Source organism: Aedes aegypti, chromosome 3, assembly GCF_002204515.2.
Source record: "Aedes aegypti strain LVP_AGWG chromosome 3, AaegL5.0 Primary Assembly, whole genome shotgun sequence".
In the NCBI taxonomy this organism is placed as follows: Eukaryota; Metazoa; Arthropoda; class Insecta; order Diptera; family Culicidae; genus Aedes; species Aedes aegypti.
Genome location: NC_035109.1, coordinates 198,285,041 through 198,307,538, shown reverse-complemented (window position 1 = coordinate 198,307,538; position 22,498 = coordinate 198,285,041). Strand labels below are relative to the sequence as shown.

General features: G+C 38.4%; 1 protein-coding gene and 3 long non-coding RNA genes across 4 annotated transcripts in view; 2 read left to right on the top strand and 2 right to left on the bottom strand.

Annotated features, from left to right (window-relative positions):
- The window catches only part of LOC5570798, a 142,202-nt gene that overhangs the window by 103,539 nt on the left and 16,165 nt on the right, over positions 1–22,498 (top strand). The gene's annotated exons all lie outside the window — the stretch shown is intronic.
- Positions 8,429–9,667, bottom strand: LOC110677910. Its single transcript, XR_002501284.1, has 2 exons — positions 9,340–9,667; positions 8,429–9,273 (listed from the first exon to the last, which is right to left on the bottom strand). It is a non-coding gene; the product is annotated as an uncharacterized LOC110677910 (long non-coding RNA).
- LOC110677906 lies at positions 19,264–20,628 on the bottom strand. The gene is made up of 2 exons (XR_002501279.1): positions 20,523–20,628; positions 19,264–20,450 (listed from the first exon to the last, which is right to left on the bottom strand). It is a non-coding gene; the product is annotated as an uncharacterized LOC110677906 (long non-coding RNA).
- On the top strand, positions 20,796–21,443 carry LOC110677908. The gene is made up of 2 exons (XR_002501282.1): positions 20,796–21,064; positions 21,117–21,443. It is a non-coding gene; the product is annotated as an uncharacterized LOC110677908 (long non-coding RNA).

Genomic DNA, 22,498 nt, shown 5'->3' with positions numbered 1-22,498 from the left:
CCACTCGTTCCACGCTCTGGCGTATATAGCTGGTTTGCTCTAGTGTAAAGTGACCAGACATCCCGGATTATCCGGGATAGAACAATTTTTAACTTGATAGTACAATACTTTTTATTTCAATTAACTTATATAGTATATAGAACATGTCTAAGATTCAATTTGAATGTAAATTGCACATCAAATATAGGCAGCGCTTCATTGGAGATGAGATCTGACAAGCGCCCCGGATTTTTTCCGTGACACATCTGGTCACATTACTCTAGTGAATCCAATGCCCAGAGCACAGTGTTAAGACCAATAGGGTTTTTCTTCGATATTTTAAGCCCGCAGTTCAATATACACCCACAAGCGACAAGCTTTACTTGGTGCGATAAACGGCGCTTCTTTGCGTTGTGTCTCACTTTATTTTTTATTTGTTCTCTTGCGTTTTTGGCGAATTCATCATCGGCCGTTTGTCTTCCGTCTGAGTCCATTTCATCAGTCCCCTCACATATAGGTACAGCGTCCTCCAACGATTTCAAATAGCTGACCCAGTGCTACGTCTTCGGTAGAAACTAGAATCTGCCGTCGCCGCCAGCGTTGTCGTCACAGCTGTCCTTATCGTCGAAGCCAGCGAAGTTGTCTTCAGAGCCCGCGTCATTGTCCAACGGGTTGCCATCGGCAAAATTCTTGCACTCACCCTTATGATACTATCAGAAGTATCATAACTTTTCAAATAATCGAGAGCATAAATTTTCGCGACTGAATGAGGACACTAAACTGTAAAAACAACAATAACACAGCGCAACAAAAATGACATTTTTGCGTGTCTCAAGGATTAAATTATGTGTCTCTAGTAGATTTGGGGTTGCTGAATCTGATGCCGTTCTCAGAAATTTCCCAGCACGTCACAATTTTTGACTACAGATCGCCAAAGTTGTATAAAACATTGGTTTTATTGATGTTTACCTAAAATACTTCAATATTTTATCAAACTTTTTTGTGATCTTATCCACCAAGCATGCAAAAGATATATTTTCGTTTAAGATATATTTTGGTTGAAATTTCACGATTAAATTTAGATTAACCCGATTTTTTCAACATGCTTGCAGTCTCCATACAAAACGAAGAATTTCTCTTACATGGCAAAATACAATACTTTTCTAAACCATCAAAAAATAACTTTTCTGCATCAAAAGTATTATAAAAAAATATGATAAGTATTGTTATACACACAAAGTTTGAACTCTGTGGCAAATTAAGCAAATAAACTGCCTTACAAGCTGGCAAACTTCCATGCAAATTGGCTGAAGTAGTCATTTTTTTGCATTTTCAACAACCAATATCTCAAAAACTAGACGTGCTATGATATTTCTGTAAACGGCAATGGATTCAGCAACCCTTAATTAAGTAAATAGTGGTACAGGTATGTTCCGTTTTTATCACGTTCCGATTTTATCACGCTTCGATTTTGTCACGTTTCGATTTCGTCAACAAATTATTCCGTTTTTATCAACACACCAAAATTGTTATTTTTTAATTTAAAAATTTTTAGAATATAAACTAAATACTTATTTTAAAGCAATTTAAATGCTTTTCAATAGCCTCAGAATTGAATTTTCGACATTATGCTAATGTTCAACGCCTACGAAACGTCATATACGTCAAGTCATATACGTTTCAATAAGGTTTGTCTTCTTCTTATCCACTAGTCAGTTGGAGTTTTCAAACTTATTGTTAGCATGGTCTATTGGACAAGATTAACCCATCCTTCAACAATCGAGAGTTGCTCTGGCCACGTCCTAGCAACAACTGGAATTTGTGATGAATTGAATACGTACTTAAGAGAGTTGCAGAGACCTCTCCTTTCTCTTATATTACATGGTATCAAAGAATTTTCTATGTAAATTTGATAGACATAGGGGCTGTCCAATAATTACGTTAGACAATTTTGGCGATCTTTCGACCCCCCTTCCCCTATGGTATCATTTCTTGTATGAAAAAAAAAATGTATGGCACGTTAGATATCTCATAGCATTGCACAAATTACATTACAGATTTCATCCTGTTTCAAGGGGTTGGGAAAAAGGTCCAGAAAAACTAAGCAATCTATAGAAAATTTTGGTATCTCCATATAATAAGTTTACATCGAGGAAGAGGGTAAAATGCTGAAATGGCTGACAATTTGAGATACTTTTGATACTGGACGTCCCCAAGTCGCGCACGTTGCCATCGCAAATTTGCTGGCATCTTGGTCTTGAGCAGACATGTACCCCTTTCCCACATGGAGACTAAAAGGTTAATTAGGAGTCTTATACCATTAGCCATACGCTTATTCATAAAACTTTACAAAAGAGTTTCTTACCAAAAAGTTCTATTTTGGTGATGCTTGTTCTAGAATTCGGACACTTTGGTGTTTTTGATGAGCTTCTACATAAATAAAAAAAGAATGGTGCTTGTGTGTCACGAAATGGATTGAGAACGGGCTAATAGACTGACATGATTATTTCACTGTTGCATTGGTTAAGTGTTCTGACGTGTTTGAGTGAGGGAGACAATTTGGAAAATGCTCTGGAATATCTGGAAAAACAACTGAAAACTAATCTGCCGTTATGTATGGGAGATTGCATGGCCATTTTCAGCAGTCTACTTGATGGCAAAACGAAGTTTGACGAGACCACTGGTATTTAATATTATTTTTACTTAACAAAAAACTAGAGCTTTAGGTTAGTTTATTGTCAGTACATTTGTGATCTAACGTAACGCTAAAAAGCAAAAGTGGCGCTGTTCTAGATTGGCGATTAGTGAATCCCTGTCGCAAAAAAAGCTCTCAGTTGATAATTGCGGAAGCGTTTATTAGAAAACTAAGCTGAGAAGAAGGCTCGTTCTCAATTGGGATGTAATGCCATAAAGAAGAAGTAGCTGAAGTGTGAGGATGAACAGCAGAAAAATAAGTTGTTTCTTGTTTAATCTTTCTTGAAAATAAAAAAACAACGAATAGCTTGACCCACTTCCTTGTAGTTATTTTTGCGAATATTAGGCACCTTATGATGCTAAAGACATTTATGTGATTATCTTTATAATATTATAATATTCTATATTCCATTTATTGAAATTCTAACCAAGAAAACTAAAACTATAAATGATTTTTTACAAAATCATATTGATTGATAGGAATCTGCAATCAACATTCATTACGAAACTACAACAATCTAAATACTCCTCACAGCTCCTAAACATCAATACTGTTCATTTATATGATGAAAATGTGTATTATCCTCACAAAACTGCTATTTTCGTTTCAAATTTATGAAATATTTTTTGGCTAAGAAAATCATTCCGTTTTTGTCACGGTTCCGTTTTTGTCAACTGAAAATTGTCGATCGTGTTGATAAAAACGGAACATACCTGTATTTTGATGCTGGAGACAAAAACGTGTTCCGCAGTGTAATTCACCCGTGAAGACCGATGCATTATAGTAAGCACTGATACTATTATGCGTTTATTCTCGTACATTCAAGAGCAAATAAACGCATATCAATCACGCGTACATTTTCCCGTATATTAATTAAATATTTGAGAAAATTGGCTTGTTTAGGGGTATCCTGTTTTTTACATATTCTGATTCAACGTTAAAAACTGAGCCAGAATCCAAAGTTTCATAATTTTCCGTGCCCTGGAACTATTTTTAAAACACGTTTGAATTTAGTATGGAAATCGCGTTTGAATCACCCCTCGGCAAATTTTACTTCGGGACGAACTGTCATTATGTAAATTGAAATGTCATTGAGTCGACGGAATGAAATCTTTTTTAATCATTTATTATATTAAAATTAAGATATCACAGGGCAATAAAATCGTGTAACACTTAGAAAAATGTGCTCTTTTGATCAAACTACAAAAAACTGTGAATTTTGCATCACTAAACAACCCAATTAATAAACAAAATGTATGTAATACTGTAATCAATAGTTCATTGCACTATTTGAGTGCAAATTTGGGTGTGAAAACATCGCATTTTAAATATAATTGGAGTAAAGAAAGCATGAAAATGTTCACGACTTCTATCGCGTTTTTCTTGGATGCGCTGTTTTGCTAGTGAGACTGGTATGCATTTATGGGCAGTATTAATACTCCAGGAAAATATAATTTTAAGCTGGTGGGAAGATTACAAACCGAGGGTGAGTTGGGAGCACAATCAGACCCTTGGATGTGCAATGTGGGTTAGTATATGGGAAATGCCGTTGACGGTTAGTAATCTTCTACACGGGAAAAAATTCTGTGGTAATAATTACTATTGTAGCTGACTACGCCCATTCTTGAAACTACCATGGAATTTTAGACCAATTTACTATGTTTACGGTACATCCCACCATATAACTGGTACATTCGACAGAAATAATTTACAACAATCTGATTTCGACTACAAACATGGTAAAATCAAGCGCGTTTCTGGTCTGCTGAAAATTGCCGGTGCGAGCGCTTAAGTTAACCCCCTAAAATAGTAGTTCTTACCGCACAATTTTTTTGCGTGTACGAGACCCAACAGGGCGCGTGCACCGGGTTGCGGATAGGAGCAAAGGGCAATTAATAGCATTCACTTAAATAATAAGACAAAATGCCGTTCTTTGGCTAGGTGATGTCATGTGATCTCCTATGGTGTTGTAGTACTATAGAGTATTTCACTCTCTGGGAATTCTGGCCTTGATATTAATGTTTCATTTAAAAAATAGAATGAAATAATCATGCTTAATAAACACAAAGCACCTTCACTGCAGTAATAAATCTAATACCATCAAATTTCAACATTTGACAAAGTTTTGAAGAAAATCAATGAGTGAAAGAACTACTTATTAAATAAGCCACATCAGCTAAGTCCATACATATACAAATGTTTCGTCATAGGGTCATAGCGAGCGTTTGGTATGTATGGTAATAGCTGATTCTTATCTAATGGGGGTATAACAAGACCACGCGGACAATTTCGAAACCAATTAATTCTATACGTCGGTCTTATTAACCGAACGGCTCAGCTATGCTGTAAAATCATTCCTTAGCAAATACGCATAAGTACTGTCATGCAGTGTTGATAGACTCGCACTCAAATGTCAATCAAAACGCTCTCCCGAGAGAGCAAACTCATTAGAGATCTGCTTCGCAAATCTCACGCTTGAGATTTTGATGCAAAATCAACTCAATCAACTCAAACCGTAAAAAATGATTCAGTCGCAAACCCGGCCAAAACTCGTGAAACCAGAATATTGTTGTTTACGTTAGAAAGGATTACTATAATTTTAGCAGACTAACAAGAAATTATTGCCGTGTGTGAGTAGACTGTGGAAATACGAGACAATGAGTCAAAAAGGTGAGCCAACTCATCCGTGATTTTCTGACTACTGAGTTGCGTGATTGACAACTCACGCATGAAAAATCTCAAGCGTGAGTTGTGAGAAATTGAGTTTTTCACAACACTGCTGTCATGTAACAAATGTAACGCAAGAGTGGGTGTGGTTGGGCTCTGCGTTACACGCATTGCTTGACAATGGGGGCATTAAGGAGAAGATGAATTGATGCCGGGCTTCAGTTCTGTGGTAGCACGGATCTGGAGAGCCGGACAGCCACTCAGTATGTAGGCTTGGTCGATTGTAGGGGTACCATCTAATCAGTTGTGAAAATCAGGACATTTCATGTATTTTAGGAAAAATCTGCAAAACTCACCGGATTTGTTCAACTATTTTGGCCAAAAAAAGCTAAAAATCAGTACGGATGGTAACCCTACACGCAAAAAAATTGTGCGGTAAGAACTACTATTTTAGGGGGTTAACTTAAGCGCTCGCACCGGCAATTTTCAGCAGACCAGAAACGCGCTTGATTTTACCATGTTTGTAGTCGAAATCAGATTGTTGTAAATTATTTCTGTCGAATGTACCAGTTATATGGTGGGATGTACCGTAAACATAGTAAATTGGTCTAAAATTCCATGGTAGTTTCAAGAATGGGCGTAGTCAGCTACAATAGTAATTATTACCACAGAATTTTTTCCCGTGTAGTCGATTGGTCACTCGCTGGTGACCATTCCATCACACTATGGGAGATCGAGCGGTCATAAATCGAAAACAAAAAAAAAAATGTCCTAAATCAATTTTAGTTATTTTTGTGTTATTACTACATAATTTCAAAGGAAAATCCAAAATTTGAAGATCCTACTTGCTTTAGTTTCTAAGATATACACTATCAAAGTCAGATATTACAAAATTTACAGTTCTCGGCGAAAAAACTGTTTTTCTTCCAATTCATTAAACAATTACATTTTTAGTTAATGCTCTTCATCCAAATACGTTCCCATAAAGATTTTTACATAAGCTTTCTGCTGGACTATAAAAATAATGTCATATCACTAATAGAAACATATTTAAAATGACATAAACTAAAATTTTTAGAAAATAATGCCAAATTTGAACTAAGATAGTTAAGTACTTTTTTTCCTCGCATTTCCCCAAACTTCTGTGTACCAGGCTTGAAACTTCTACAAACATGTACCGAAGAAAAATGTTGCAACAAAATGCAACTTTGAAAGTTTTTTCATTTTATTTTTTGTCATTTGATTTTTTTTATCGTGCATGCTCAAAATTAGTTTCCTTCCACATTAACAAAGTTTACAGATGGTCAGATCTCTTTATTTTTAGTTGGCCTACAAATTTTGTGATTTATGTCGAACCAATATTTTTTATTTTGCCGCTAGGGTAGCCATCTTCAAGATAGGGTTGCCAGAAAATGTTACATGTAATGATACAAAATTCCACCACTACGTGGCGCTAGTGTACATAAACACTTCCGGTTTGTTGAAACGAGATAGGAAATTCCTGTCATCGAGAAAGTTGTTCAGAGTGAGCTTAGCTTCCCCGAGGGACCCATACTGCCCATACTCGCATAACAGTCCCATATTATATGGGATTTCCTATATAAATGGGACTGTTTTGCGAGTATGGGCAGCATAGAAGTTTAAAATTCATCCACTACGTGGCGCTAGTGTACGTAAACACTTCCGGTTCACTGCTATTATATCCTTCGGAACCTAAACGAGATAGAAAATTCCTGTCTTCGAGAAAGTTGTTCAGAGTGAGCCAAACTTCCCTGAAGGACATAGCATAGTTTCAAATTAATCCACTACGTGGCGCTAGTGTACGTAAACACTTCCGGGTTACTGCTAATGAAGTATATCTCGGAACCTAAACGAGATAGAAAATTCCTGTCTTCGAGAAAGTTGTTCAGAGTGAGCCAAGCTTCCCCGAGGGACCCATAGAAGTTCAAAATTCATCCACTACGTGGCGCTAGTGTACATAAACACTTCCGGTTTACTGCTATTCTAGGAAATCTCGGAACCTAAACGAGATAGAAAATTTCTGTCTTCGAGTAAGTTGTTCAAAGTGAGCCGAGCTTCCTCGAGGGACCCATTGAAGATCAAAATTCATCCACTACGTGGCGCTAGTGTACGTAAACACTTCCGGTTTACTGCTTTTGAAGGATATCTTGGAACCTAAACGAGATAGAAAATTCCTTTCTTCGACAAAGTTGTTCAGAGTAAGCAGAGCTTTCCTTGCCAAATCCTGAATTATTTTAAGTTCAAGTTTGTGGTTCCAGTATCATTTCATTTAGAGATATCTCGCAATCTATAGAGGAGATATAAGATATACGTCTTCGAATAAAGTTGTTCAGCTTGAGCTTATTCAAGGGAGCATGCAAGGCTTTTATATTTTACACTTTGTGACGGTAGTGTACTAGTAAGTTATAGATGAGAAATTTCCTTAAATCTAAACGGGATATAAATTTTCTATTTTCGGGTATGTCTTTCAGAAAAAAGCAGAACTTCTCTAAACTTTTTATATTCATGAAGAAGTTATTTGATTTTGTTCAAGAAAACGTTTAATTGGACACTTCACTTAACTTTTGCAAAACAAAAACAATGATACTAAAAGTCACTCGTGAGGGGAGCAAATTCCTTAAAACTCTTATATGTTGCTTATCTTGACAGATAGGTCTATTTCGTGTGTGACTTACAGACTTCTTCAGTGTCGAGTGCTCGACATGAAGCGGAACTTGCAAGACGGAATTTTCAAAGCAGTGGTTTCGTATAGTACATGAAAGCTAATATTCTTTAACTTCACCATGAGAAAGAACCCCGATTTATGTTGAGGCAACCATTTGACCAACAAAGCCTTCGCACCATAATTACATTTATTCACATACTCTGTATGATCTTAACAAATATCAGGTATCAGAGTATTGGCTCAAGCGGCACGTTCCCCTCATATGGGAGATTTGTGCCTCGCAATCTATAGCCATTGTCATCACTTACCTGGTTCGCACCGTTTCCATATTGGTTTCAAAAAGATAGCTTAAAGGTTTAAAAAAATCATTGATAACATATTTCTTTGTTAAGTTTATTTACGAAAAACAGTATCTAAAAGCTTCCAGGTGGTTTCCATATAGGTAAAATATGCATATTTAAACTGTTTAGTTTTGAATAAAAATTTCTTTCTTCTTTATATTCTGTTTTTGAATTTCTTGCAGTTTACTAATAAGTAACAACGAATCTGATTCAGTTCAAATTAGTTTTTATTCAAGAAAATTTAATCCAAAGATATGATTTTTAAAGTTCACGTTGTACGTACGATAACCAATTGTTTTTTACGTTATTGTTGCTTTGGGTAGAATTTTACAAAAATCTGAGACATTGCGTAAAAAATCTTGTTTTTTTGTGCTTCTATTTTTACTACTGAGTTTTCGTCAACACCAAGAATTACTGATTGTTTTCCGTTTGTTGGTTGTGGATTTTTCCCAAGTTTGGGTATCAGTGGTATTGAAATGATCATTCTACGGAGTGGTTCAGGTGCTGACTGAGCGAGTATCTCAAAGGGGGGCATCAATTTGTTAAGCGAAATGGCCGCCAAGGTCGCTTTCAACCAGTCATAACTGAATTGATCTTTGGCGGTGAACCAAACTACTCCAAAGGAGATGCCAGAACCAAGGAACACTGGTTGCTGTTGGCCCAGAGGTATCGCTACTTGTAGCGTCATTAACTCAGACATCAGCTTATCGTAAAAATCGCCGTCCACATCGTTCTCTGGTCTTTTGACTACCAGCCTCATACCATTGGGATCGTCCGTACGCCCTTTCTTGTCGGTGTTAGCAGCTGGAGATGCCGCCGTACGCTTCGTCGTAGATGTAGAAGGCGTCTGCGGGACATCTACCACCGGCGACAGCAACAAGAGGTCTTCTTCAAGTTCCATCATCCTTGAACCAATAAATTTAAATATGTTACAGAGTGAACGAAATCAACATGTTAAAAAGTGTGCCTACCTTGCGATAAAAAATGAACAATACCGAAACTCAACTGAAAAGCGCACAAAAGAATGTGATACACCCGACGGATAGTTTTCAACTACTGCAACTACTGCTGTTGAAAAGCTTAGCTTACGTATCGACTACGCGTATTGTGTCTGTATAGCAATTGATGTATAGTGTACATGTAGGTATATATTTACAGTAGTGACGTGATTTTTTCACCACGGAATCAAAGAAACGTAATGTTCGTAATAATTAAAGTGCATGTAGATACTTTTAAATAGGGCTCATGTTGTCATGATTATACAGTGGGGATTCGCTCGTTGGGGGTCCGCTACATGGAATGACTCGATGGTTGGATGTTCGCTGGTTGGAAAATATTCCAACTAAAAAGCACTCGAATGTCAAGATAATATGTCAAACTGACTTTGACGTCTGAGTACCGTCGCATTGAAGTCTCCATATATAGAACAAATGTGTATGTATATGTTCGTTTCGTGACGTTTCGCTCTCTAGATGCGTTAGTCTGGAGCATTTTCACCAGCCGTCAGTCGTTCCAACTAACGGGTCGGATTCGCTAGATGGAAGGCAGTCGTGTTCCAACCAGCGAATTCCCGCTGTATACCGTAAGAATATGAAATGCAACACTTAGCAGTGATTCAAATTTTTGAATTGATTGAGAAACAAATCGAAGTGCACGTTTGAAGATAACTTTTTTATAATAAATCTCTTGTTTCAACACGCCGTTGCAACTCTTCGTTTGTGTGGTAATAACATACAAACTGTTGCAGTTTGAGAACCACATGGTAGACATACACTGAGAAAAATCTACACGTCAAAGTCGTTTGTTTTACTTATAGATTTGCGCAATGAGGAAAACCACATGATTTGAGTGTGGTAGCCATATGGATTTCATCATTGATTTCACGGTATAATAACATGTGTATCAACATTAGTTTGTCATGTGAAACAAACATGGATTTCCTAATATTAAATCATGAAAACCAACTGATTTGCTTATTGAATTCGAAATGTAGTAGCTTTAGATAGTCATGTGTGATAGAACATGAATGTCATGGGACTGAAAGAAGAAATTTGGTAGAAGAACTTTTGCTCCCCAAAATATGGATCCGAGGCTCCTCTGCTTGTCGCAAGCTCTTTTGATTTTTTTTTTCAAACCAGTGAGCCAGCAACAAGCGGGGCGCCGCAAATCCATAATTTGGGAAGCCAGGGATAAGCATATTTCATTTTTTTCGAAACTAAAAGCCAGGAAAATCTGTTAGTGGAATCCGATTTTTCTACTAAACTATCATTATAATCAATGTTTCCTTATAGAAAGGTAGAATTCTCGTATGTCGGTCAACTTCACTAATAAAAGAAAAATCGAATTCACAAATTTTCATCTAACACTTTCAGCTTCTAAATTTGCTTCTTCTCTTTGGAAGCATGATGATGTCTGTCGTTCGACACGAGGTCCAACCGCAATTCAGTTCACTATGCATCCCATGGGTTGATCACAAACAATTTAGAAGCTTTGAACATGGAAATCGATAGCATAGCTCATCGATTTCATCATAACAATCTCATTGCGCATATCAATTAATCGACCAACTTGAACATGATGATTATGACACAAGATAACCATAAGCAAAACACACTGAATCCATGTTGGAGTGATGATCTATGCGTCCATAGGTTGACACATACGAATCTGAAGAGAAAGCTTCGGGAACTTATGTGGAAAAATATGGAATCCCTGTTGTCGGTTGATGAATCAATCCATGAAGCAAAACAAAGGAATTTAATGTGTAACACACACGAAGTTTGCAAGAAAATCATAGCAAATCGATATGGACGTTCATGAATCGATCCATAATTTTAAACACACAGATCGAGCGTGTGGATTTTTATCAGTGTATATTGTTTCAATCCATATCCAAAGGTGTTTCACAAAGTACTAATACTTATCTGCAATAGGAATGCCGCCATAGTATCGTCGGTGATGATAAAATCAAAAGCGCGAAAATAATTTTACTCGTTTCCACTTTTGTGTATCCGTAATCGGTCTGCATGCAGCACATATCGAAAATAGATGCAAAGTATTTTCGTTTACACTTGGTTCTAATATTTAAAACGTTTTCGTTTCACAAGAAAAACATCTAAAAAATAGGAGCACAAATTTGTCACTGTCTAGTTCAACTTCCCTTCCTTCCTCGACATGAAGCGGAACTTGCAAGACGGAATTTTCAAAGCAGTGGTTTCGTGTAGTACATGAAAGCTAATATTCTTTAACTTCACCCTGAGAAGGAACCCCGATTTATGTTGAGGCAACCATTTGACCAACAAAGCCTTCGCACCATAATTACATTTATTCACATACTCTGTATGATCTTAACAAATAGATTATAGATTTAATTAACAATTAAATTATGTGGGCCCACTTAAATTCGGTAATCGATCTCGGCAAACAAATTGCAGAGAAACGAACAACTGACGTCGCGGTGACCATTTGTCTGATCTCTGTAAAACCGCAGACAGACGTTCAAGTTAGACACAGACACTTGTGTAAAAACATGGCCGCCACAAATCGCCAAGTGGCAATAAGCTAACAGATGGCGTTAGTGGCGTATGCGTCCCGCCACCACCTCGATCACATTTCGTTGACAGTATGACACACAACCGCTCCCACAGCCGACGTGCTCAACGCAGCCTCCTGACACCGCCTATACAACCCCATTGGAAAATAACGAGCAAACATCTCTGGTTCCCACTGGGAAGTGGTTCCCACTGACAACTCAATGTTTGTAAACAAATAGTCGTTTAAAGACTAACAATCGAGGAAGGCGAAATCTTTTTTGCCGAAAATTTTCTTTTCTCACAACAACAGTTATATAAGCACAAATAAACGATTGCAAACTTTTCGTTCGCAGTACAGCAAGTTAATTAGAGTTGAAATGGTTAGCGTGAAACACATTTAAATATCGGAGAAAAATTTCCCCAATATAATTACGCCAATGTACGTTGTTGTTCTTGAGTTTGATGCTGAACTCGAAAACATGGCTGTATAGCATCGGGCTGGCTCAACGCTAAAAACTATGCACCTTTTATTTGCGCTGGGTGGGTGATGTTCCCTTTTGGATCTAATTTCTCATGTAAAAGTTAATAAAATCCATTGTAATTTTTACCACAAGTTGGCATTTAATTTACTCACAGATTCATACTAGCATAACACCCTTGAATGATCGCTACTCATGTAAAGTAAATTGGTGTGAAAGTATCACAATTGTGTGAATCATTTTTAAAGTGATTGTTTTGATATTTTTGTTCAGTTGGTGGTGAACTGGGTGGTAAGCGAGAAGATGAAGCCACGTGCTTTTACGAACTGTCACTGTACTGCAGCAATTTGCTCCCTAGGTGACACCACGGTAGAATTTACACAGGAATTTTGAATAAATTTGTTCCTGCTTAAACGTCTGTCTGCGGTAAAACTTTTATCGAAGTTCGCTAAATGTTTACAGAATCTTGGTAACGTTCACCGAGATTTCGATTAAAATTTGATTCGTCAACATTCTTCTTCTTGGCATTATGTCTTCACTGGGACAGAGCCTGCTTATCAGTTTAGTGTTCAATGAGCACTTCCACAGGGATTGACTGAGAGCTTTCTTTGCCAAAGTTGCCATTTACGCATTCGTATATCGTGTGGCAGGTACGATGATAATCTATATGCCCAGGGATGTCAAGGAAATTTCCATTACGAAAAGATCCTGGACCGACTGGGAATCGAACCCTGACACCTTTAGCATGGCTTTGCTTTGTAGCTGCGGGCTCTAACCACACGGCTAAGAAAAGCCGTTTGCAAATATCTTGATTCATCTACACGGATTGAAATCTGATTCTTAAATCATGATTTACAAGTCATGCAATTCATAAATAAGTAAGGTCATGATATCAAGATAGTTTCAGGATAATCATGATTCTTCATAAGCGTAATATTCAAAGTGACAACAGTTCCGTCAAGACAATAATTCCGTCAGGATTTTCCCAAAAGGATTTCTTCAGGAATTTCCAAAGCGATTCTTTCAGGTACTCCCCGGAATTCCATACGAATTCACCCAGAGATTTCCTTTAGGAATTGCCTCAGGAATTCCTTTAGGGATGTTCCCAGAGATTTTTCAGGAATTCTCAATTCCCAGAACCATTCCTGCTAAAATTCATTGAGCATTCTTTCAAGAATTTCCTCAATGGTTCCGAAGGAGTTTCTACAGAGATCCCTTCAGAAATTCCCCCAAGAATCATTTCAAGAAATCATCCTGGGATTCCTTGAGGAATTTTCCCTGCGATATATTATAGAATTCCTCCTTGTATTCATTCAGTTGTTCTTCCAATGATTTTTACAGAATTCCCAAAACAAGTATTGCTGAATTTCTCTAGAGATTCCTTCAAGAATTTTTCCAGGGATTCCTTTTGGAATTCACCCAAGTATCTTTTCCGGAAATCCTTCGGTGATTGCTTCCAAAATTTTTCCGAAAGATCCACACTGATTTTTTTAAGGTACCTACAGGAATTTTAATTGTACCTTTTTGATGGCCCTCAGGGAAGTTTGGTTCACTCTGAACAACTTTCTCGAAGACAGGAATTTTCTATCTCGTTTAGGTTCCGAAATATCCTTGAATAGCAGTAAACCGGAAGCACAGATAAACAGACGTCACACTCTCAGTGTTCGACCAACTTTTTAACGATTGATTCGAATATATGGTAGGTGGTCAATCGACCACCCGCTGCGCTCGCGTTGTTTTTGTCCGTGTTTGACGTTTACACACTACCGCCATCTGTTGGTCCATCGGCCACCTACACGCAAACAAATTGTGCGGTAAGAACTACTATTTTAGGGGGTTAACTTAAGCGCTCGCACCGGCAATTTTCAGCAGACCAGAAACGCGCTTGATTTTACCACAGACAAACAGACGTAACACTTAGGACAAATCTCGATCAAAATCATAGTCACGAGGACATGTACGCCCAATGCTAAAATCGGTGCGTTTGGCCGACAGGCCAACAGATGGCGGTAGTGTGTAAACGTCAAACACGAACAAAAACGATGCGAGCGCTGCGGGTGGCGGATTGGCCACCTACCATATTTTTGAATCGACCGTTAAAAAGGTGGTCGATGGACAATGATGAGAGTGTGACGTCTGTTTGTCTGTGATTTTACCATGTTTGTAGTCGAAATCAGATTGTTGTAAATTATTTCTGTCGAATGTACCAGTTATATGGTGGGATGTACCGTAAACATAGTAAATTGGTCTAAAATTCCATGGTAGTTTCAAGAATGGGCGTAGTCAGCTACAATAGTAATTATTACCACAGAATTTTTTCCCGTGTACAGTGTTTTTAGCATTGGGCGTACATGTTTTCGCTACTATGATTTTTAGCGCGATTTGTTCTAAGTGTTACGTCTGTTTCTCTTGCCGGAAGTGTTTACGTACACTAGTGCCACGTTGAGGGTGAATTTGGAACCATGCTAGGTCCCTCGGGGAAGCTTGGCTCACTCTGAACAACTTTCTTGAAGACAGGAATTTTCTATCTCCTTTAGGTTCCGAGATATCCTTGAATAGCAGTAAACCGAAAGTGTTTATGCACACTAGCGCGTAGTGGAATAATTTGGAACTTCGTTGGGTCCCTCGGGGAAGCTCAGTTCACTCTAAACAACTTTCTCGAAGACAGGAATTTTCTATCTCGTTTAGGTTCCGAGATATCCTTGAATAGCAGTGAACCGGAAGTTTTTACGTACACTAGCGCCACGTAGTGCATGGATTTGGAACTATGCTAGGTTCCTCGGGGAAGTTTGGCTTACTCTGAACAACTTTCTCGAAAACAGGAATTTTCTATCTCGTTTAGGTTCCGAGATATCCCTCAATAGCAGTAAACCGGAAGTGTTTATGTACACTAGCACCACTACTTACTTACTTATTTGGCTTTACAAAGCCTCGCCAACAATATTTCGCCAATTCACTCGGTTCATGGCCGCTTCTCTCCATCCTCGACTGTGACCCACGCTCTCCAGGTCCTGGTGTACCTGGTAAATCCACCTAGCTCGCTGCGCCCCACGCCTTCTTGTTCCGACCGGATTCGTGGCGAACACCATCTTTACAGGGTTGTTGTCCGACATTCTTGCAACATGCCCTGCCCAGCGTATCCTTCCAGCTTTAGCTACCTTCACGATACTGGGTTCGCCGTAGAGTTGAGCGAGCTCGTGGTTCATCCTTCGCCGCCACATGCCGTTCTCCTGCACGCCGCCGAAGATCGTCCTTAGCACTCGGCGTTCGAAAACCCCAAGAGCTTGCAAGTCCTCCTCGAGCATAGTCCACGCCTCATGTCCATAGAGGACTACCTGTCTTATGAGCGTTTTGTACATCGTGCATTTGGTGCGGGGTTGAATCTTGCTTGACCACAGTTTCTTCTGGAGCCCATAGTAGGCACAACTTCCGCTGATGATGCGCCTTCGTATTTCCCGACTAACATTGTTGTCAGCCGTCAAAAAGGATCCGAGGTAGACGAACTCGTCCACCACCTCGAAGGTATCCCCGTCTATCGTAACACTGCTTCCTAGGCGGGCCCTGTCGCGCTCAGTTCCGCCAACCAGCATGTACTTTGTTTTCGACGCATTCACCATTAGCCCGACTCTTGTTGCTTCGCATTTCAGGCGGGTGAACAAATCTGCCACCGTTTCAAATTTTCTCCCAATAATATCCATGTCGTCCGCGAAGCAAACAAATTGTCCGGATCTCTTGAAAAACGTGCCTCGACTGTTAAGTCCGGCTCTCCGCATGACACCTTCAAGCGCAATATTGAACAACAGGCACGAAAGTCCATCGCCCTGTCGTAGTCCCCGCCGAGACTCGAACGAACTGGAGTGTTCGCCCGAGATCTTCACGCAGTTTTGCACACCGTCCATCGTTGCTCTGATCAATCTTGTGAGCTTCCCGGGAAAGCTGTTCTCGTCCATGATTTTCCATAGCTCTATGTGGTCGATACTATCGTATGCCGCCTTGAAATCGATGAACAAATGGTGCGTAGGAACCTGGTACTCACGGCATTTCTGGAGGATTTGCCGCACGGAAAAGATCTGGTCCGTTGTCGAGCGGCCGTCGATGAATCCTGCTTGATAACTTCCCACGAACTCGTTTGCTATAGGTGATAGACGACGGAAGAGAATCTGGGATAGCACTTTATAGGCGGCGTTTAGGATGGTAATTTTCACACTCCAGTTTGTCGCCCTTTTTGTAGATAGGGCATATAACGCTTTGCTTCCACTCCTCCGGTAGCTGTTTCGTTTCCCAGATTCTGACTATCAGCCGATGCAGACAAGCGGCCAACCTGTCCGGGCCCATCTTGATGAGTTCGGCTCCGATACCATCCTTGCCAGCGGCCTTGTTGTTCTTGAGCTGTTGAATCCCGACAAAGGGTACATAACAAAATTATATCAGCACATGTTATTATGTTAAAAAGTTTTTTCGAACATAGGTTGTTATAAACTTGATGCAGGATGTTGTTAAAATAACTATTGATGATCTTGCACCTAATGCGACGCACATGCAAATAAAATTGTCACATCAAAAAGTGTTCACACTGCCCCTTAGTTGCATACAGACATGGGATCGTTTTTTGCAACTGGGTATACCTATGGTTTTTTTATTTGAAAAACGTCGTTTTTTGTTTTAATTTATTGTGGTTGTTCAAGTACATTTGAGAAATCTTAAATCTGAAATAAAATTATTATTTGGTGACAACTTTATAGAGCAGAAAAGTCGATTTTCAATCCTACGAAATTATTTAATGGTTGCCATGATGTTCAAAATTTCGACTCCCACTGTTCCTATCGTGACGTTGTTTTGTTTACATCATCAAGAAAAAAAAAGTGCAGTTTCGTTAGCCGAACTATACCATCCAATATTTACGGTAATTAAGTACAAATAAATACTTGTTGCGATTTACTTAAAAGTTCCTCTTTCGATTATTTAGCTTGCGAACCATGTAGGAAACGGGCGAAGCACGGAGTTCATCGGAAATCGTCGACGATGTGGATATGGAGGAAGAGTATCTTTTGGATGGAAGCGCAGAGGATCCGCTTGCCAGATTTCGTTCCAGTACCCACTCCAGCTCCGATGACCCAGATTCTATTGAGGAAATGATGGAACAGATTCCCGTGAAGAACAGTGAATTTAATATCACGAACTTCTCTGGAGACGAAAATGGCCCGGAAGAACGTATCCCGAATCGGAATGAAAACAACAACCGTTCAATCCATTCAAACGGGAAGTCTTCAGAAAACGATTTATATACTCTACTGGTTTACAAACGTGAATTCAAGGGGAAAACATCAGGTGCCTACATCGCCCGCTGGGATATATCCGTGAACAGCAGAGACGAGTTTTTGACAACGGTGTGGAATTTGGCAAGTGAATATCTGCATCGTGAAATCATTTTTGAAGCAAGTGCTGACGGTGACTCTTCTCCTAAGTGGTGTTCCAAAGAAAAACCGACCGAGGAAGATTTCAACAAGTTTGCTCTGTTCCAATCAGGTCGACGTTATTATAAAGTAGAGAACATACAAGACAGCAAACACAATCTTCTTCAAAATTGGCGAGATAAAGAAATATCCCTTTATCTACATATTTATTCACTGAGTGTGAGTAACCGAGCAATTTGGAACACTATTAAAGAGTGTCTCATTGAACCAAATGAACGAGATCGTGCAGGAGCTGCTAGCAGGAGGATTGCTTGAAGCCCATGGTATGGCATGGACTTTTTGGGCCAATGCAATACAGAGTGCTCCGGCATACAAGCGTTCTTCAATGATGGAATATCCCCCTCAGACGTTGCCCGGATAAAAACGTATCATACAGTGAATGGAATAAACCATTAATGTACAATATAACGTATTGGATACAATACAGTGTATTGTAATTGAATGTCGAAGCAATATCATTCATGTTTGGATATACAATTCAAAAACAATATAATATGTTGTAACAGAACATTGTATTGTTTTTAATTGGTTTTATACCTTACAATTTTGGTCAAATTCCTATTTTCGCGTAAAACAACTGTTGCTTTTTTCTATGTAGCTTTGCTGAAAGAAATAAACAAAACAAGTTCAAAAAGCAAGAAATGTTGGGTGGAAAATATTCAAAAAGTCAAAATAAGTAGTTTTTTAGAAGTCACTTGACATTAGCTGACATGCAACCATGATACAGTTTGTTGAATTGTTTTTGTATTGTACAACAATACACGAATTGCTTATCAAGACAATACATGAACAATATATCATATTGTGTTTTCAAAATATTTGTATGAGAAAATATCTATATTTGTATTGTTACGATACTTAACCACCCATACATTATATTGCAAAAATCTCATATACCATACAGTGAACTGTTGAAAACAATATATTGTACTGTAATTGTATTGTTATTTCACAAAACACTGTATTGTATTTCCAATATATTGAATGGTACTGTTTCAATACGTTATATTGTTTTTGTATTGTATTTTTTATCCGGGTGGCAGGGTTATTTAAAGCGAAAGAAGGGATACGAGTGAATACCATCAAACGTGAATTGAAAACTGCTAACAATGTCAATGATAGTTATCATGAAGACATCGTAGCTCTTCGTAAAGCGTTCGACACATTACGTGCATCCGTGAACTCAAGTCTGAAGGCGCTTGATCATCGGATTGAAATGTTGGAGATACGTGAACGAACTAGCAGCAATTTGATCAGCGCCATGAAGTCAACCGTTACGGTGCAGGAGGATGAGATTGGAAAACAATTGAGAAATGATATAACTGATTGTCCTGATCTGGATCATGCAGAATAGACAGGGTTTTTGTTATGATTTTTATGAAATAAAAAAGCAAAGTTAGTTAAATGTATTATTTTCATTTTTCTCTTTATTCTTCAATATCATTGGGAACAGCTACAGTAGGATCGAATTTCCCTCTGAAATATCCACATTTCCTGAACAACCCATCCATTTCAAATGATGCAAACTGTGACATTACTTCTGCAACAAATATATTGATATTTGTGTTACTGTTTTCGTTGTATACTTTCTGCATACGTTTTTTAATGACACCAAAAACAATCTCAATGGGATTGTAATATGGCGTGTAAGCGGGCAAAAATATCGGAAATATTCCCAATGACCTTAAGTAATAGATTATGTTAGCATCGCAATGTATCTTGGCCCCATCCATTATCCAAATGGAATGGATGCCAGGATAAGTTTCGACTTTTCCGCTGTACAGAGCAAACTGACGACATTGTTCAAAAAACTTCAAACGCGTGAATGTTCCTTCGGTATAACAGCATTCAACTAGTCCTTGTTGACCAACCATGCACAGGCACGAAACTCGCGGTTTCCGCACAAACTCACCACGGGCTACAAGTTTTTGGCCTTTAACGGAGTAACCTTTTGTGCGGACCATCCCGCGATTGTCGAAGGATACCTCGTCAATAAACAGCAAGTTGCAGTACATCCAGTTGATTGAGTTGATCTCTAGAAAGAATCGATGGACGTCACTTTCTTTAACCTGGATTGCCCTTCGTTCTAGGCACTTCCATGTGAGCCCTTCACTATGCAGTATTCGACAGACGGAAGATGCTGAGATCTCCATGTGGAAATGTTCTCTGAAGAGTTGTTTAGCTTCTTCCAAATAAAGTAGAGGTCGACGTTAATAGAGATCAACTAGCCATATATAGGATATTTTTAGAAATTAGAGTGTAGGGTGTTTTATGTATTTTGGACAGAGCGTTACGCATATATAATTTGGCCACTTCCATTTGATTTTGCCGTAAATGGCCAAATTATATACGAGTAACGGTCTGTCCAAAATACTTTGATCACCCTACTGCTTTCGTTCGAAGAGTCCGTTTTGTTCATAAATGTTGATCCAGTTATGAACAGTGGATTTGTGCTTTCCGTATAATCTGGACAGCTCAGCTACGGAATGGCCGAGGAAATAATACCCGTATAAAGCGTGGTAAACGGTGTTTTTTGATGCTCTTCGACGTCTTACTTCCGTAATAATCTCTGCCATCTCAAGGAGTTGAATGTGTTCTGTTTATGGAACGAAACGAAAATTACGTTAAAAAGTGTTTTAAAAACTAAATAATTGCTCTCTGCACTGACCAGGTAGTTGTTTAGTAGTAAAATTAACTTGTGATCGTAACTAAACAAAACAAGTCGAACGAATGATCACGACAATACTGACATGAAATGTCATCAACAGGCTGTGACAACACGCTCGTTCAAATCTACTCAAAAGAGAGTAACTTTGACTCACTTTTGAACTTTCATAATAGCTGTCAAAAGTGAGTAGCTTTATTTTATCAAAGTGAGTAACTTGTTACTCACTCATGAAAGAAAACGACCTTACTCACTTTTGAGTTAACACTAACATATTCGACTCACTTTGGAACTGTCAAATACTTGTGAAAATTTCGGCTTCCAAGTTTAGGAGTAAATATCGTTGTAAGAATATGTATTATACTAGTAAAACAGTGCTTAAAATCTGTAGAATTACCTATAACGAATCATGCAAGTTGTGCAATAGATGATTTATTGTTACTGTTATTATTAATCCCGATATCAAGTGAAGCGAGATCGGAGTTTTTGAAGGTAACCAAGTCCTGGTTTTGATCGAACAACCGCGAGAAAAAAGTTTATATACAGTAAGTTTTACCGTCACTTTTTTTTATTAAACTAATCCTCAGTTCTTTTCAGTCTTTCCGAAAAAGCTACTGGCTCGGGCAAACATCCGGATCAACATCCAGCGAATAAATATTCACCGGAAGAACATTGAGTGGTAAAATGCGCAGCAAAATCGTTAATTTTTGGTAAACACGGTCCGCAGTTTACTACGAACCTTCAGGTTTCTTCCTGCTGGAAGTTGCCGTGTGACGTCATCGTAAATTGATCCCCCTCCGGGGATCCATTCCAGAGAAGCGAGAAAAAAATGGACCCAAACATCACAATTGTATTACTTGTAATATAATGTACTATTCATATATTTATGTATGAGATAATAAAATACATGTTATGTCTTTCGAATTTATTTTTCTGATTCTATTTATAAATAAAAATAACAAATTTATTTCCCAAAACATTATTTCTAGAGTGAGTGACATCTACTCACTTTCGCAAATTGTAGATTAAACGAAGTGAGTAAGTGTTACTCCAATTTTGACATTTGACAGTGTTACTCTAAAGTGAGTAACCATGGCTTTACTCACTTTTGAGCAGTTCCACTTTGTTCCGAAGTGAGTCGAAATCTACTCACTTTTGAGTAGATCTGAACGAGCGTGAATATTATTTGACGTCTTCTCAGATTTGACCGAAAGTCTAAAAATCTCTGCAAAACTCAATATATGGAGAAAAATATGCACGGTAAAAAAAAGTTACAGATTATTTTTTATTTCAAAAACAAAAAAATTTACTAGAAAATGTGTTCACTGTATTCAATTCTCCAACCGCAACACAGTGAACACATTTTCATCGAATAATTTTCAGTTTTGAACAGAAAAACTGCTTTTGAAGTTTCGATGATGACGATGATTACGATGACGGAGCGTTGATCGTTAAACTTGCATGCTTGTTTGTGGCTCTGAATTGTTAGTTGGGAACTACATTTAATCTTTACCCATGGTTGTGTTTGTTCTCGCAACAGCATTGTTGTCAAAAACAGAAAAAGACAAACCGACCCAGCGTCGAATGTCCGTGGCATAAGCCAAATTTGGGAACTTTCGAGTTTATAAACTGTTTTTGACAACAATGCTGTTGCGAGAACAAACACAACCATTTACAAGAAATATCGCCAATGTAAACTGAACCAAATAATAATACAAAAGTAGTAATTCTTCTATGTATATTTCTGTTTTTTTGCAATGTAAATAAACATATCTACACAGACAAACAGACGTAACACTTAGAACAAATCTCGATCAAAATCATAGTAACGGGGACATGTACGCCCAATGCTAAAATCGGTTTGTTTGGCCGACAGGCCAACAGATGGCGGTAGTGTGTAAACGTCAAACGCGAACAAAAACGATGCGAGCGCTGCGCAGGCGCTGCAGGTGGCGGATTGGCCACCTACCATATTTTTG